The following is a 17,994-nucleotide window of genomic DNA, read 5'->3' as shown; positions in this document are numbered from 1 at the left end:
TTTTTAAACATTGTTGGTTTTTGGCCCAACACAATTTTGTTGTTTCTGATAGTATATAAGGTATCAAACTTAGATTTTCATATGCTACTTTAACTACAACATAAAGAAGTAACTTCAAGTTACTTTCAAGTTCAATTCGAACTTCTGGTTCTTAGAATAACGATAATCATAAGAAGACCGTCAGGAGAAATTGTTGATTTTGCGACAAATATATGGTCAAAATCGCGCACGAATAGTGACATTCTATAAAAAAGAGCTTTTTGCATGCTGACCAACGGTCTGCATAGCCCAGATCTCTGCCTTTGCCCGGGATCTCCTTATTTTCTCCAGATCTCCAGATCTCCTGATTTTCTGCCTTTGGCCGGCAGTGCAATCCATGGATAGGGGCGAATCACGTTTCTTGTCTTTATCCCCCAGTTGTCTCCAGTTACCCCTTTAGAACTGGGTTGACTCTGACTGAGCTTACAGGGTCAACACTTGAACCTCTGTCCTCAGGATTTCTAGTCTAGTATCCTAAATATGCATACCAAAATAAATCAAAGTAACAAACTTCAGTACAAGCCGCTGAAAAAAATATTACCCTAGGACTGTCATGTAAGCCAGGACAGGGGGATTAGAACTTGTTTAAATTTCAGTTTGTGAAAAACAGAAAGTTTTATCTTCAGTAAAGGCCTGACTTTCCAAGATGGGAACAAAGGAAAAAAAAATGTTCTGTAAGCAATCAGTTCGTAGTGTCGAAATGCAAGTGAAGGGTGACAGGCGCTAAAAGTAACTGAAACTTAAAAACAAACTGATTTGTTATAAATTATATCAGCTTTCGTTTTCACTTTGAACCCACTTTTCTTATATAGATTTAGGATTCAAGTACTTAAATTTCCATCGTTAGCTTTTAAATGCTACTAGCAGAAGAAGATTTGTATGACATTATTAACAAGGAAAAACATCTCTAAAAATTTTTTTTAGAATATTTTGATGAAAGTTACAATAAATAGTAAAGCATGTCCAAAAAACGTATACCTAAATTTCAAAGTTCTTACGTGGAAAAACACGAAATTTTGTATTTTTCTGGGAAATTTGAAGCCGGATTTGTGTTTATTTGTTTGTCTCTTTTTTTCCGAGATGACCGTATCAAACTAGTCTGAAAAGAAAGTGTGATTTTTACTATCCCTTGTTAGATTCGAAAGTAAATTTAGGTTAAATATTCCCCCTTCTGTACCGGTTTTGATTCTCTGAGCCCATCATGTGAAACCATTTCAAAATTTCATGGCATCCGTTATAATAAATTAGAATGACCCAATGAGCACTCGAACAACCGATGCAAAAAACCCGTGCATTTTGGTCAACTACATTTTAGAGTTAACAAAGATATTTGGGCAAGCGATGTCAACTTATTTAAATGAAAAAATCGTTTTCGTGGAGTACATATGAAAAATGAGCATGTTTTACCCAGTTTGACTTTGGATTGTCCTGAAATCTTATCTTTGTCAACTTTGATCATATTTTTAACTTCGATTTGGCTTCACCTTGATTTTTGTTTAGATTTGAGACAGGAGGGGGGCTCTGTAATTAATTTTGCTCCAGGCATCACGTAACCTAGGAATGACCCTGTGTATATCAAATTAAAAAAACTCTACGGTAGTTTCTGACTGAGGCTCTGCTTAGTAGAACAGGGTTGGACTGGGTTACAGGTTTGCTACCTGTTCCTGTAAAAAAAAAAATTTCAGAGACTGAAATACTGATTGGACGTCTTATGCCCCAACACTTGCTTTGGGAGATCTTTATCCACTCTAGCAAAACTAGATGGATTTTTTTAAATACGTAAAAATATGCAAAAAAAAAAATCCGGAAATTTGAACAGTTTCGGGCTTTTCAATATTACAGTGGTAAAAATATATATTTTTGATTTCAATGAAGCTGATATTCAGTATATATATATATATATATATATATATATATATATATATATATATATATATATATATATATATATATATATATATATATATATATATCACCTAGTTGGTGGGGGCGCTTCGCGCCCCCCCAAGCCCCCCCGCGCGCGTAAGTCGTTACGCGCCATATTAGTTACGCGCCATTGTAGTTGTGTCCCTATGTCCCACCTGTGAATATAGATAGATATATATATATATATATATATATATATATATATATATATATATATATATATATATATATATATATATATATATATATATATATATGTTTTTAACTACGTAAAACTTGCGAATATACAACATTCTTTGCTGTCCCATTGTCTATGCACATAAATAGATTGTCAGGTTTACCGACTCTTGAACATGCAACATATAATGGTCCATGGGAAAACAATCCGTATTCAGATCTATACCTCATGATTCTAATGATTGCCCTTGAGCTTTGTTGATGGTGATTGCTAATCGACCATTCCCTGAGTCGCCATCGTCATTTATATATCCCCCTGTGCACCCCAGCGTCCCCTTTGTAGTTATGTCCCTGTGTCCCGGTCGTCGTCATTTATACTCCCTGTGTCCCGGTGCTTTGTTGATTGCTAATCGAACATTCCTTTTGTCCCGGTCGCTTTCTCTTTGAGTGTCGTCATTTATTTAGATTGTCAGGTTTACCGACTCTTGAACATGCAACATATAATTGTCCATGGGAAAAACAATCCATATTCAGATCTATACCTCATGATTCTAATGATTGCCCTTGAGCTTTGTTGATGGTGATTGCTAATTGAACATTTCCTGTGTCCCGGTCGTCATTTATATTCCCAGTATCCCGGTCGTCATTTGTGTCCCAGTGTTCCCCTTTTAGTTTTTTTTTATTGGTTTTGACCTTTTTTTAGGTTTTTTTCTTTTTTCTTTTTAGTTTTTTTTGAAGTTTTTATCTTTTTAGTTTTTTTTATTTTTATTTATATTTTTTTAGTTTTCTTTTTCTCCTTTATTTTTCAGTTTTTTTCCTTTTTTTATTTTTTTTTCTTTTTTAGTTCTTTTAGTTTTTACCTTTTTTAGTTTTTTTTAGTTTTTTAGATGAAAATTTTTTTAGTTTTTTTCCTTTTTTTCTTTTTAGTTTTTTATTGGTTTTTACCTTTTTTTTAGCTTTTTTAGTTTTTTTGTTTTTTCTTTTTACTTTTTTTTTTAGTTTTTATCTTTTTTATTTTTTTTTATTTTTATTCTTAATTTTATTAGTTTTCTTTTTCTCTTCTATTTTTCAGTTTTTTCCTTTTTTTTAAGTTTTTTTTTTAGTTTTTAGTTTTTTTAGTTTTTTTTCCTTTTTTTCTTTTTAGTTTTTTATTGGTTTTTACCTTTTTTTTAGCTTTTTTAGTTTTTTTTCGTTTTTTCTTTTTACTTTTTTTTTTAGTTTTTATCTTTTTTATTTTTTTTTTATTTTATTCTTAATTTTATTAGTTTTCTTTTTCTCTTCTATTTTTCAGTTTTTTCCTTTTTTTTAAGTTTTTTTTTAGTTTTTAGTTTTTTTAGTTTTTTAAGTTTTTTTAGTTTTTTAGCTTTTTTATTTTTTTTATTAGTTTTTAGTTTTTTTTGTAGTTTTTGCCTTTTTTTAGTTTTTTCAGTTTTTTTTTTAGTTTTTAGTTTTTTACCTTTTTTAGCCTAACCAGGATTTGAACCTGGGACCTTCATTCTCCGTTCTGACACCCTCTCTCACCGAGTGACTACTCCAGCATGTTCATTTTGGTGTTTTAAATGGTATATTATTAACCAAATTAATGTGTTTTACAATATACTAAGCATCGTCAAAGCAAAAATGACGACAACTAATTTCATGACGTCAGCCGACACAGAAACATGACGTCACCTGATCCACAGATCCACAGACAGACAACTTATTTTTATATAGATAGAAGATATATAAAAATAAGTTGTCTGTGTGTGTGTGTCTGTCGAGTGACGTCATGTTTGTGTGTCGACTGACGTCATGTTTTCGACTGACGAAATTACAGACCGAGACACAAATGATGACCGGGACACCGGCATATAGGGAATATAAATGACGACCGGGACACTCAAAGAGAAAGCGACCGGGACACAGGGAGTATAAATGACGACCAGGACATAAGTAAAAAAAACTAAAAAAAAGGGTAAAAACTACAAAAAAACTAAAAAGAAAAAAAACTAAAAACTAATAAAAAAATTAAAAAAGCTAAAAAACTAAAAAAACTAAAAAAGAAAAAAAAAGGAAAAAAAATGAAAAATAAAGGAGAAAAACAAAACTAAAAAAAATAAAAATAAAAAAAAACTAAAAAGAAAAAAAGGGGGAAAATACAAAAATTTATTTCATCATATACCATTTCAAAAACGAATGTATATACAGACCGGGACACCGGGATACAAATGACGACCGGGACACAGGGAATATAAATGACGACCGGGACACAGGGACACAACTACAACGGGGACGCCGGGGGGCACAGGGGGATATATAAATGACGACGGGGACACAGGGAATGTTCGATTAGTAATCACCATCAACAAAGCTCAAGGGCAATCATTAGAATCATGAGGTATAACTGAAAAAACTAAAAAGTAGCTCAGTTATATAACTACCTGTGTTGGCGCAGTGGGTTTGACCTTAGCGTGGTAATACGGGACCCAGAGATCGAACCATGCTGCAGGAATGCACTACAGGGCCGATGCAGGGACCTTAGTAGTCAAGAAGCGTCGTTAATCCGATACAAATACAGTAGCTCAGTTGGTAAAGCGTTATGTTCTAGGTCCGAGAGGTTCCAGGTTCGAACCTTGGCTTTAGCATTAATACAAAAGAAGAAAAAACTAAAAAAGATAAAAACTAAAAATAAAATACTAAAAGAAACTAAAAAAACTAAAAAAGGGTAAAAAAGTAAAAAAAAAACTAAAAACTAATAAAAAAACTAAAAAAAACTAAAAAAAACTGAAAAAGAAAAAAAAACTAAAAAAAGGAAAAAAACTGACAAATAAAGAAGAAAAAGAAAACTAAAAAAAATAAAAATAAAAAAAAAAACTAAAAAAGGTAAATGTATTCAAGCCGAAGTAGCTGAGTTGGTAATGCGTTATGTTCCAGGTTCTAGGTCCGAGAGGTTCCAGGTTCGAACCTTGGCTTTAGCATTAATACAAAAGAAGAAAAAAACTAAAAAGAAAAGAAACTAAAAAAAACCTTAGCGTGGTAATACGGGACCCAGAGATCGAACCATGCTGCAGGAATGCACTACAGGGCCGACGCAGGGACCTTAGTAGTCAAGAAGCGTCGTTCATCCGATACAAATACAGTAGCTCAGTTGGTAAAGCGTTATGTTCTAGGTTCTAGGTCCGAGAGGTTCCAGGTTCGAACCTTGGCTTTAGCATTAATAAAAAAGAAGAAAAAAACTACAAAAAAAAACTAAAAAGAAAATACTAAAAAAACTAAAAAAGGGTAAAAAAGTAAAAAAAAACTAAAAAAACTAAAAAAGGTAAAAACTACAAAAAAACTAAAAACTAATAAAAAAACTAAAAAAAAACTAAAAAAACTAAAAAAACTAAAAACTGAAAAAGAAAAAAAAAACTAAAAAAAGGAAAAAAACTGACAAATAAAGGAGAAAAAGAAAACTAAAAAAAATAAAAAAAAAAACTAAAAAAGGTAAATGTATTCAAGCCGAAGTAGCTGAGTTGGTAAAGCGTTATGTTCCAGGTTCTAGGTCCGAGAGGTTCCAGGTTCGAACCTTGGCTTTAGCATTAACACAAAAGAAGAAAAAAACTAAAAAAGAAAAGAAACTAAAAAAAAACCTTAGCGTGCTAATACGGGACCCAGAGATCGAACCATGCTGCAGGAATGCACTACAGGTCCGACGCAGGGACCTTAGTAGTCAAGAAGCGTCGTTCATCCGATACAAATACAGTAGCTCAGTGGTAAAGCGTTATGTTCTAGGTTCTAGGTTCGAGAGGTTCCAGGTTCGAACCTTGGCTTTAGCATTAATAAAAAAGAAGAAAAAAACTACAAAAAAAACTAAAAAGAAAATACTAAAAAAACTAAAAAAACTAAAAAAGGGTAAAAAAGTAAAAAAAACTAAAAAAGGTAAAAACTACAAAAAAACTAAAAACTAATAAAAAAACTAAAAAAACTAAAAACTGAAAAAGAAAAAAAAACTAAAAAAAGGAAAAAAAACTGACAAATAAAGGAGAAAAAGAAAACTAAAAAAATAAAAATAAAAAAAAACTAAAAAAGGTAAATGTATTCAAGTCGAAGTAGCTGAGTTGGTAAAGCGTTATGTTCCAGGTTCTAGGTCCGAGAGGTTCCAGGTTCGAACCTTGGCTTTAGCATTAATACAAAAGAAGAAAAAAACTAAAAAAGAAAAGAAACTAAAAAAAAAACCTTAGCGTGGTAATACGGGACCCAGAGATCGAACCATGCTGCAGGAATGCACTACAGGGCCGACGCAGGGACCTTAGTAGTCAAGAAGCGTCGTTCATCCGATACAAATACAGTAGCTCAGTTGGTAAAGCGTTATGTTCTAGGTTCTAGGTCCGAGAGGTTCCAGGTTCGAACCTTTGCTTTAGCATTAATAAAAAAGAAGAAAAAAACTACAAAAAAAACTAAAAAGAAAATACTAAAAAAACTAAAAAAGCAAAAAAACTAAAAAGGGTAAAAAACTAAGAAAGTAAAAAAAAAACTAAAAAAAGGTAAAAACTACAAAAAAAAAACTAAAAAGAAAAAAAAACTAAAAAGTAATAAAAAAAACTAAAAACTGAAAAAGAAAAAAAAATAAAAAAAGGAAAAAAACTGACAAATAAAGAAGAAAAAGAAAACTAAAAAAATAAAAAAGGTAAATGTATTCAAGCCGAAGTAACTGAGTTGGTAAAGCGTTATGGTCCAGGTTCTAGGTCCGAGAGGTTCCAGGTTCGAACCTTGGCTTTAGCATTAATACAAAAGAAGAAAAAAAACCAAAAAAACTAAAAAACAGGTAAAAACTACTAAAAAAACTAAAAAAGCTAAAAAACTAAAAAAGAAAAAACTAAAAAAAAACTAAAAAGGGTAAAAACAGCAAAAAACTAAAAAGAAAATAAAAACTATTAAAAAAACTAAAAACTGAAAAAGAAAAAACTAAAAAAAAGGAAAAAAACCTGAAAAATAAAGGAGAAAAAGAAAACTAAAAAATAGCAATAAAAAAAACTATAAAAGGTAAAAACTACAAAAAAAACTAAAAAGATAAAAGAAAAAACTAAAAAGCTGAAAAAATAGGTAAAAACCAAAAAAAAAAAACTACAAAGAAAAAAAGGAAAAAAGTATAAAATTTATTTCATCATATACCAATTCAAAAACGAATGTATATACAGACCGGGACACAAAGAATGTAAATGACGACCGGGAAACTCAAAGAGAAATTACAGACTGGGACACCGGGAAACAAATGACGACTGGGACGTGTGTGTCGACTGACGTCATGTTTGTGTGTCGACTGACGTCATGTTTGTCGACTATAAATGACGACTGGGACACAGGGACACAACTGCAACGGGGACGCCGGGGGGCACAGGGGGATATATATAATATATATTATTATATAATAATGAGGTATAGATCTGAATACGGATTGTTTTTCCCATGGACAATTATATGTTGCATGTTCAAGAGTCGGTAAACCTGACAATCTATCTATATGTACAGACAATGGGACACCGAAGAATGTTGTATATTCGCAAGTTTTACGTAGTTAAAAACATTTATATATATATATATATATATATATATATATATATATATATATATATATATATATATATATATATATATATATATATATATATATATATATATATATATATTCACAGGTGGGAACACAGGGACACAACTACAATGGCGCGTAACTAATATGGCGCGTAACGACTTACGCGCGCGGGGGGGTTTGGGGGGTGGTGGGGGGTGGGGGTGTGCGAAGCGCCCCCACCAACTAGGTGTTGGGGTATATATATGTATATATACTAGGTATATATACAGCTAGTATATATATATAAATAAGTTGTTTGTTTGTGTGTCTGTCGACTAACGTCATGTTTGTGTGTCGACTGATGTCATGTTTGTCGACTGACGTCATTATAAGGATTGAGCTGTATGTCGTCATGAAGTTGTTTGTAGGCTCACGTCATGTTTGTCGACTGACGAAATTACAGACCGAGACACCGGGACACAAATGACGACCGGGACACAGCGAATATAAATGAAGACCGGGACACTCAAAGAGAAATTACAGATTATATGCACAAACAATGGGACAGCGAAGAATGTTGTATATTCGCAGGGACGCCGGGGGCACAGGGGGGATATATAAATGACGACGGGGACACAGGGAAAGTTCGATTAGCAATCATCATCAACAAAGCTCAAGGGCAATCATTAGAATAATGAGGTATAGATCTGAATTCGGATTGTTTTTTCCCATGGACAATTATATGTTGCATGTTCAAGAGTCGGTAAACCTGGCAATCTATTTATATGCACAGATGATGGGACAGCGAAGAATGTTGTATATTCGCAAGTTTCACGTAGGTAAAAACATATATATATATATATATATATATATATATATATATATATATATATATATATATATATATATATATATACTAGCTGTTGGGGTGGCGCTTCGCGCCACCCCAACACCTAGTTGGTGGGGGCGCTTCGCGCCCCCCCCAAGCCCCCCCGCGCGCGTAAGTCGTTACGCGCCATAATAGTTACGCGCCATTGTAGTTGTGTCCCTATGTCCCACCTGTGAATATAGATAGATATATATATATATATATATATATATATATATATATATATATATATATATATATATATATATATATATATATATATATATGGTTTTAACTACGTAAAACTTGCGAATATACAACATTCTTTGCTGTCCCATTGTCTTTGCATATAAATAGATTGTCAGGTTTACCGACTCTTGAACATGCAACATATAATGGTCCATGGGAAAACAATCTGTATTCAGATCTATACCTCATGATTCTAATGATTGCCCTTGAGCTTTGTTGATGGTGATTGCTAATCGACCATTCCCTGTCCCGGTGTCCCGGTCGTCATTTATATCCCCCTGTTTCCCCCGGTGTCCCCGTTGTAGTTGTGTCCCTGTGTCCCGGTCGTCATTTATATTCCCTGTGTCCCGGTCGTCATTTGTATCCCGGTGTCCCGGTCTGTATATACATTCGTTTTTTAGTTTTGTTTTTCTCCTTTATTTTTTTCCTTTTTTTTTCTTTTTTAGTTTATTTAGATTTTTAGATTTTTTAGTTTTTTTATTAGTTTTTAGTGTTTTTTTCTTTTTTTTTTTGTAGTTTTTACCTTCTTTTTAGTTTTGTTAGTTTTTTTTTTTTACTTATGTCCTGGTCGTCATTTATACTCCCTGTGTCCCGGTGCTTTGTTGATTGCTAATCGAACATTCCTTTTGTCCTGGTCGCTTTCTCTTTGAGTGTCGTCATTTATTTTTTTCTTTTTTAGTTCTTTTAGTTTTTACCTTTTTTAGTTTTTTTTAGTTTTTTAGATGAAAATTTTTTTTTAGTTTTTTCCTTTTTTTCTTTTTAGTTTTTTATTGGTTTTTACCTTTATTTTAGCTTATTTTTCAGTTTTTTCCTTTTTTTTAGTTTTTTTATTTTTTATTTTTTTTAGTTTTTTACCTTTTTTTAGTTTTTTAGTTTTTTTAGTTTTTTAGCTTTTTTACTTTTTTTATTAGTTTTTAGTTTTTTTTGTAGTTTTTGCCTTTTTTTAGTTTTTTCAGTTTTTTTTTTAGTTTTTTATTAGTTTTTACCTTTATTTTAGCTTATTTTTCAGTTTTTTCCTTTTTTTTAGTTTTTTTTAGTTTTTAGTTTTTTTAGCTTTTTACCTTTTTTTAGTTTTTTTAGTTTTTTTAGTTTTTTAGCTTTTTTATTTTTTTATTAGTTTTTAGTTTTTTTTGTAGTTTTTGCCTTTTTTTAGTTTTTTTAGTTTTTTAGCTTTTTTATTAGTTTTTAGTTTTTTTGTAGTTTTTGCCTTTTTTTAGTTTTTTTCTTTTTAGTTTTTTTGTAGTTTTTACCTTCTTTTTAGTTTTGTTAGTTTTTTTTTTACTTATGTCCTGGTCGTCATTTATACTCCCTGTGTCCCGGTGCTTTGTTGATTGCTAATCAAACATTCCTTTTGTCCTGATCGCTTTTTTTTCAGTTTTTTTTTTTAGTTTTTTATTGGTTTTTACCTTTATTTTAGCTTATTTTTCAGTTTTTTCCTTTTTTTTAGTTTTTTTTTAGTTTTTAGTTTTTTTAGTTTTTTACCTTTTTTTAGTTTTTTTAGTTTTTTTAGTTTTTTAGCTTTTTTATTTTTTTTATTAGTTTTTAGTTTTTTTATAGTTTTTGCCTTATTTTAGTTTTTTTAGTTTTTTAGCTTTTTTATTAGTTTTTAGTTTTTTTTGTAGTTTTTGCCTTTTTTTAGTTTTTTTAGTTTTTTAGCTTTTTTATTTTTTTTATTAGTTTTTAGTTTTTTTTGTAGTTTTTGCCTTTTTTTAGTTTTTTCAGTTTTCAGTTTTGTCACCTGATCCAGTTTTTTCAGGTGACGTCACCTGATCCATCCACAGATCCACACACAGACAACTTATTTTTATATATATAGATATATATATATCTATCTATATTCACAGGTGGGACACAGGGACACAACTACAATGGCGCGTAACGACTTACGCTGCGGGGGGGGGCGCGAAGCGCCCCCACCAACTAGTTAATATATATATATATATATATATATATATATATATATATATATATATATATATATATATATATATATATATATATACATATATATATATATATATATATATATATATATATATATATATATATATATATATATATATATATATATATATATATATATATATATATATATATATATATATATATATAAGGGAAAAAAGTTGTAAGGGTGTAACCTCTTCAATTTTTATAGAAAATTTGGATCTCTAGCTGAATTGATGAATAAGGCATTACTTATTCGAAAGATGAACATATTTTGTGGTCAAAGAGGATGGGTTTTGCTTCTCATTAAACCTGAATGTACAATGTGAGCCTGGAATCGGAGTATTTATAGCGTATGTCAAAGAAGATTGTCTGAAATTGTCCTGCCAGGCTTTTGTTTTTTCAAGCCAAAATTTTGCTTAAGAGTATGTTGTTCTGCGTTTAAGTACGTTAGTGCCACATGAAAGTTACGAAAAAGGAGGCCGTCACTGATACCATTCTAAAATACGATTTTCTATTGCATTTTTGAATAAGAATTGTAAATCCTTAGCCGTGATTTTTGAGTAAGTTGACTCTGATGGGTGTTTTTTTTTACCTAGAGACAACTTGACGCGATTTGCTGTTGTTATAAGATAATGCTCTAAAATATTTCTAAAGTAAGGTGTTATATTTTACATAAGAAGAAGGCCTCAATGTCGTTTGACAAAATTAACCTAAACTTGAAAAGGTTCTAAAGAATGTCAAGTTGTATGCTGAGAGATAAGAGAATTTTAATGGAACATAAAAAAGAAACTCAATCCAAAATGTATGTGACACTCCTTGTTCCGTGGTTTGATCTTCTCTGGGGTGTTGCTGTCGCTGGAAATATGATAATGTTAAAGCCATTCTAATTATAATGAAAATCGACCATACAAAGAAAAATATTTGGACCCAAAGAATATGAAAGGCCAAAACCAATGCTGAATATTTGAGCCTTATCTCCAACCGCAAAAAACAAGAGAAGGCAAGATGAAATAAATCAGACGAGAGACCATTAAATGAGACCCTAATAACCCCAATGTGTTTTAAATCGTAGCAAGGTCTTAGGGGGCGTTATGATTGTCAAAGTCCACGTTTTTAGTATCCTTTTTCGAATGTGCTCTCTTGAAACACACTTTGTATGCTTAATAGAGAGTATATTAATCTATAATGTCTACATAACTAGTATCTCGACCAAGTTCTCGGTATATTTGGATTATGGTTAATTATATGCAGTAAGAAAAAATGGATTTCATTTTATATCTCTATCACATATTTAGCCAAGAAATAAATAAGGCCAACTTTTAATCTAAAATCCACGAGTCAATCAATCTCATATTTCCAATCTATTTTTTGTAATATCCCTGTAGCCCTAGCAACTTCAAATTCAAGTACTATACTGAATCCCTTTGTATAATACGAATAATGAGGGGATATTTGATAAGCCCTATGTACCATAATAAGCCATACCGGTCAGCAAAATTGAGCTGGATAATGATATTGATTTTGTTTCATCTAAGAAAAAAGCTGGGAATCTGATTAGGGAACTTGAGGAGCTGTTGAATTTTTATCCCCAAAAAATCTAATTTTGACTAATAAGTCGCTTTGAATCAGAAATCAGCATCTTCATTTTTATAGTTTCTAGAAAAACACAGAATCATTTTGACATTCTTTGGATTTCGTCACAGATTTCTGATTTCAAAGCTTAAGTGATAGATATAGAGAAATCTTAGGAGTTTGCTTTTCTGTGAATATGTAGATACGTAAACATTTTTTACCATATTTAACTCGACTGATTAAAAAGGTTTTTATTTTAATCATTCAATAAATGAAATCTTCTATTGTGATTGGGGTATAACTGATCAACATTCAGTCAACATACAGTAAATCCAGCGTTAACCCTGTCTAACGATCCCTGGGTAAGGGATAACCATAGTCGTATTCAAAAGTTGCACAGACTTGTAGAAGATTTCAAAAAGCTCGTAGTAACGGACTGTAAGTAAGGAGCGACCTTTTTGATTAAAAAGGTTTTTATTTTTAATCATTCAAATAAATGAAATCTTCTATTGTTATTGGGGTATAACTGAACAACATTCAGTCAACTTACAGTAAACCCAGCGTTAACCCCGTGTAACGATCCCTGGGTAAGGGATAACCATAGTAGTATTCAAAAGTTGTACAGACTTGTTGGGAATTTCAAATAGCTCGTAGTAACGGACTGTAAGTAAGGAGCGACCTTTTTGATTAAAAAAGTTTTTTTTTAATCATTCAAATAAATGAAATCTTCTATTGTGATTGGGTTATAACTTAACAACATTCAGTCAACATACAGTAAATCCAGCGTTAACCCTGTCTAACTATCCCTGGGTAAGGGATAAAAATAGTAGTATTCAAAAGTTGCACAGACTTGTTGAAAATTTTAAACAGCTCGTAGTAACGGACCGTAAATAAGGAGCGACCAGGGCTAATGGTTTAAAAACTTCTAAAAAAGGAATCTTGATAACAATTTGTACACCAAAAAATATGATCTTATTATGATTCCATATATGTAAAATTCATCAAATTTAGCTACGAGCCTGAGAAAATTGTCTCAAATTTTGGAATAGAGAGGAACGTCATCAAGGGGGCAATTGCTTTTATCAATATTACACAATCGAAATTTGCACAACAGAAAGCCTTATCGTAGAGGTTTCAAACTCTCATCTGCAAAAATATGGAAATTTGCATTTTTTTTTAGAAGTAAGATCATGGATGTATGTTAAGTTGTTCGTTTGTTTGTTGTTTCGTTTTTTCCTATGATTTTTTTATTTTTTTTTCCTATGATTGCTAGGTGATTATGCAATGGCGACCCCGATTTATGTTCGCCCTCCGATGAAATTTTTACATTTAATTTTTTTCACCCTACCTGACGAATTTCTTGGTTTAGGGACAATGATTTTCGATTGTGCACTACGTTGATTGCTTGGTGACTATAAAATTGCAAACCCGACTTACGTTTGCTCTGTGCTGAAATTTTTACATTTAAATTTTTTTTTTCAATTTCAACCTTCTTGACAAATTAGCTTGGCTTAGGGATATTGATTTTTGATTTTGCACTATGTTGATTGCTCGGTGATTTTACGAAAGCAAAACCGATTTATGTTTGCCCTGTTTTGAATTCTTACATTTCAAATTTTTTTTGAAATTTTGCCCTACCTGACGAATTAGCTTCGCTTAGGGACAATGATTTTTAATTATGCACTGAGCTGATTTCCCGGTGATTGTGCAATGGCAAAACCAATTTATGTTTGCCCTGTTTCAAATTTTGACATTTCAATTTTATTTTTTTTGAAATTTTGCCCTACCTGACGAATTAGCTTCGCTTAGGGACAACGATTTTTAATTATGCACTGAGCTGATTTCCCGGTGATTGTGCAATGGCAAAACCGATTTATGTTTGCCCTGTTTCAAATTTTGACATTTCAATTTTATTTTTTTTGAAATTTTGCCCTACCTGACGAATTAGCTTCGCTTAGGGACAATGATTTTTAATTATGCACTGAGCTGATTTCCCGGTGATTGTGCAATGGCAAAACCGATTTATGTTTTCCCTGTTTCAAATTTTGACATTTCAATTTTATTTTTTTTGAAATTTTGCCCTACCTGACGAATTAGCTTCGCTTAGGGACAATGATTTTCAATTATGCACTGAGCTGATTTCCCGGTGATTGTGCAATGGCAAAACCGATTTATGTTTGCCCTGTTTCAAATTTTGACATTTCAATTTTATTTTTTTTGAAATTTTGCCCTACCTGACGAATTAGCTTTGCTTAGGGACAATGATTTTTAATTATGCACTGAGCTGATTTCCCGGTGATTGTGCAATGGCAAAACCGATTTATGTTTGCCCTGTTTCAAATTTTGACATTTCAATTTTATTTTTTTTGAAATTTTGCCCTAACTGACGAATTAGCTTCGCTTAGGGACAATGATTTTTAATTATGCACTGAGCTGATTTCCCGGTGATTGTGCAATGGCAAAACCGATTTATGTTTGCCCTGTTTCAAATTTTGACATTTCAATTTTTTTTTTTGAAATTTTGCCCTACCTGACGAATTAGCTTCGCTTAGGGACAATGATTTTTACGATACCCCTTTGATAAAATGTACAACGTCATCGCAACATTATGATGCTTTCCAGTCTGATAGCCTCTCTCAAAGAGTGACTACTCCGGCATGTTCTCTTTAAATGCATTTGAATGTGACGCCATTGACATGAATTATTTTTTTTTTTAAATAAAGCCTCGAAAGTAAATTCTACCAAAGGGAGCACGCCCTGTCCATGACCCATTAAAATAATATCATGTACTGGTGGGGTGGGTGCTCCACGATGGGAATCACGGAGTCAGACTTTTGATTGGCTCTTTAGTTTGCTCGCCCGCACTTGGTTTGTAAATTGACTTAAGTTGCTTGTCCCGTGAATATAGGGTTTGGCACTTCAAGTATCTCGTGTTGACTGGTTTGTGATATAAGGCCGACATTGAAATATGTAGCCTATTTGAGTTCATTGAATTTAGGGTCTGGTATTTTAAAATGTCTTATGTTACCATATCTAAATGAAAAATCGTAAATTAGATGATTGCTTTGGTTTTTCAGTGTTGAGTGACACCCCTTTAGGTTTTGTAGCTAGGGTAAGCTATTAATAATGTTTAAAGAATCAAAACTCTCCTTGGAGGGGGCAATAAAAAATAAATACCCTAAAAAAAGAAAATAAAAATTTCATATTACATTGAAGGACAGAGAGAAATTGGAGCGTACGAAAATCTGAAAAATCCATGGTTATGACCACAATACACAAATAAAGTGGCTTGAAAACAAAGGTTTTTTGATAGTATTTTAGTAAGAAATTTCTTTTGGTTGTACGCCAACGTGAATAAGCCAAACTTAGGAGCGCAATACGGGAATTGTGGAGTTAAAATGAATCAGAAAGATACGTTAATATGGGCATATTCTAGAAATACAATTCCACTGCGATTTTTTCATCTTCTGATGGTCACAATAATAGATAATGAATAAGAAAATCCTAGTTTACCTGTTTGTCAACCTGTTAAAACTATCGGAAAAAGGTTTAAAGTAAAACTCCGGATCATGTTTGAAAGCTATGATTTGTCATATTTAGTTATGCTGTTTCGTTTTATCCAGGGGCGCAAACCAATCTTAGCAATCAAAGTTTGGAGTAAGGGGACGGTCCTACGGGGGGGGGGCATATCAGCCGTCCTTTCACCCCAAGGAAATGGGAATATAAAAATTAAGTGATTTTGAAACCTAGAAAAATCATTGGTGAAATGGTATTTAGCTAAGGAAGATATTTCTTTGACATGCGCAGGTGAGTTATAGAAAAGAATTTTCTTTTAAAATAAACAATTATCTTTTATGAGTTTTTATCAGTTTTTAAAGTATGGTTCATAAAAGCAACACAGCAACTAAACCACAGTGTATTTTCATAACTAGCTTAGAAAATATGCTTTTCGGAAACTTCTTTTTTCCAGGCTAAAAAACACCGCAAGAAAACCACATTCTTTCTTAATCAAGGGTAGAAAACATGACAAACAAATCCCGTCAGTGTCCTAGATACTATGCGGTGATGCGTCCTCTATCAATACTGATAGGATCTAAATCTGGCTTTCTAGAGCAGTAAACTGTTTTGTTAATTTTCGTCCTTTTTTTTCTAAATGTAATCAACATTAGTTGAATAGCTGTCCTTTGAGAAAAAAGGGATAATTAGCGTAGAAAAATCTTAACTTTGGCCATTATTCACATTTAAATGAAAATCTTCCCTTTAACTTTTTTTTATATTGATACTAATCGCAAAGACTGAAGCAAAAAAAAGAAAAGCATTATCCTCTTCTTCCTCCTCCTCCAGATCTTCCCATTCTTCCACCCCAACTTCTTCCTCCTCCACTTCTGCCTCTGCCTCCACTTTTCCATCCATGCAATATTCCTCCCTGTTTCCCTGTCTGGCTCCTTACTTTACTCGCATAATCCAATCCCTTATATTTATGCTTTGTCAGCTTGTGACCTATAACCGCTCCTCCAGTAACCAGGGCCCCGTTTTTCACGACCTTTTTCGCAAATTTTCCCGAGTTCCATCCATAAAGTCCCCCAGTAGGGTAATGAAAAAACATCGGGTAGATCGGTGAATATCCATGTCTGTAAATAACAGTAGTTCTACTTCTGGACTTAAATCTATCTTCCAAATCAGTTCTATTTGTTGCGCAGAGTAGCCCAAAATCACAAAAATATACAGCTGTACAATTTAGATAAAACGATAAATCTTGAGTTTCGCCTCCTGTCGTTGTATTTGTGGAGGCGGCAGTCAGTGAGTTTTTTTCAGTGGTGAAATTCCTCAACGCAATGGGGGTAGTATATTCTACGCTGGTATTACGAGCAGCTGATGAAGTCTCTGGGCTTTCAGTTGTTCCCTCCTGCCAATGAGTTTCACTTCCTGCCGTTATATTTTTGGAGGTGGCAGTGAGTGAGGTTTTTTCAGTGGTGAAATTCCTCAACGCAATGGGGGTAGTATATTCTGCGCTGGTATTACGAGCAGCTGATGAAGTCTCTAGGCTTTCAGTTGTTCCCGTCGGTTTTTTATTCTCTTCGTAAATTATAGGGTTGCATTTTTTTAAATCAGGACAATGTACAAATGCAGATAGGTTATTGACAATGATACAGTTCTCATATGGATCAATTTCATCATGTCTGTCAAAATACCAGACAGCTACAACAAGCAAAACTAATAACAAAATGCAAAAACAACATTTACAAACATCTACTGAACAACATTTACAAACATCTACTATCTTCATTTTTTTAGATGTATTTTAAGCCTGCACAAATGTCTTCTCACATAATACAGTTGCATACTCTAAAGGATTGACAAAGTTAAAAATTTCGTTAGCTTTTGGGTTATGAACCGAATGTGCGTTTCTAAAAAAAAGCTTTTTTTTACAGTTTTTTTTTGCATTTGTTTGAAATCGAAATTTTATAGAGCTTATTTGAAAACTTTAAAGACATTTTTCCTTTTGTTATCAGCGTATGACGTTTCATATGAAACATATCAAAAGTCTATCATGGTTGCCCCCTACGGGCCAACATAGTGAAGAACGGACCTTAGCCTATATTCCCTGTGATGGCACAGCGGATTGATGCTTTATTTGGTAATATGGGGCCCAATCATGAATACCCGTTGTGGCTACGTCAGTAAT

The 17,994-nt window shown here is 32.4% G+C and overlaps 1 long non-coding RNA gene across 1 annotated transcript in view; it reads right to left on the bottom strand.

Annotated features, from left to right (window-relative positions):
- Window positions 1-10,920: 10,920 nt before the first annotated feature.
- Window positions 10,921-17,994, bottom strand: part of LOC136039774 (uncharacterized) — a 74,654-nt gene continuing 67,580 nt past the window's right edge. Inside the window, exon 3 of the long non-coding RNA XR_010620554.1 lies at window positions 10,921-11,591. This is a non-coding gene — a long non-coding RNA (uncharacterized LOC136039774). The remainder of the gene's footprint in view (window positions 11,592-17,994) is intronic.

The sequence above is a fragment of the Artemia franciscana genome, chromosome 20 (genome assembly GCF_032884065.1).
Source record: "Artemia franciscana chromosome 20, ASM3288406v1, whole genome shotgun sequence".
In the NCBI taxonomy this organism is placed as follows: Eukaryota; Metazoa; Arthropoda; class Branchiopoda; order Anostraca; family Artemiidae; genus Artemia; species Artemia franciscana.
The sequence above is the reverse complement of the archived record's forward strand: the minus strand, read 5'-3'. Positions and strand labels throughout refer to the sequence as shown.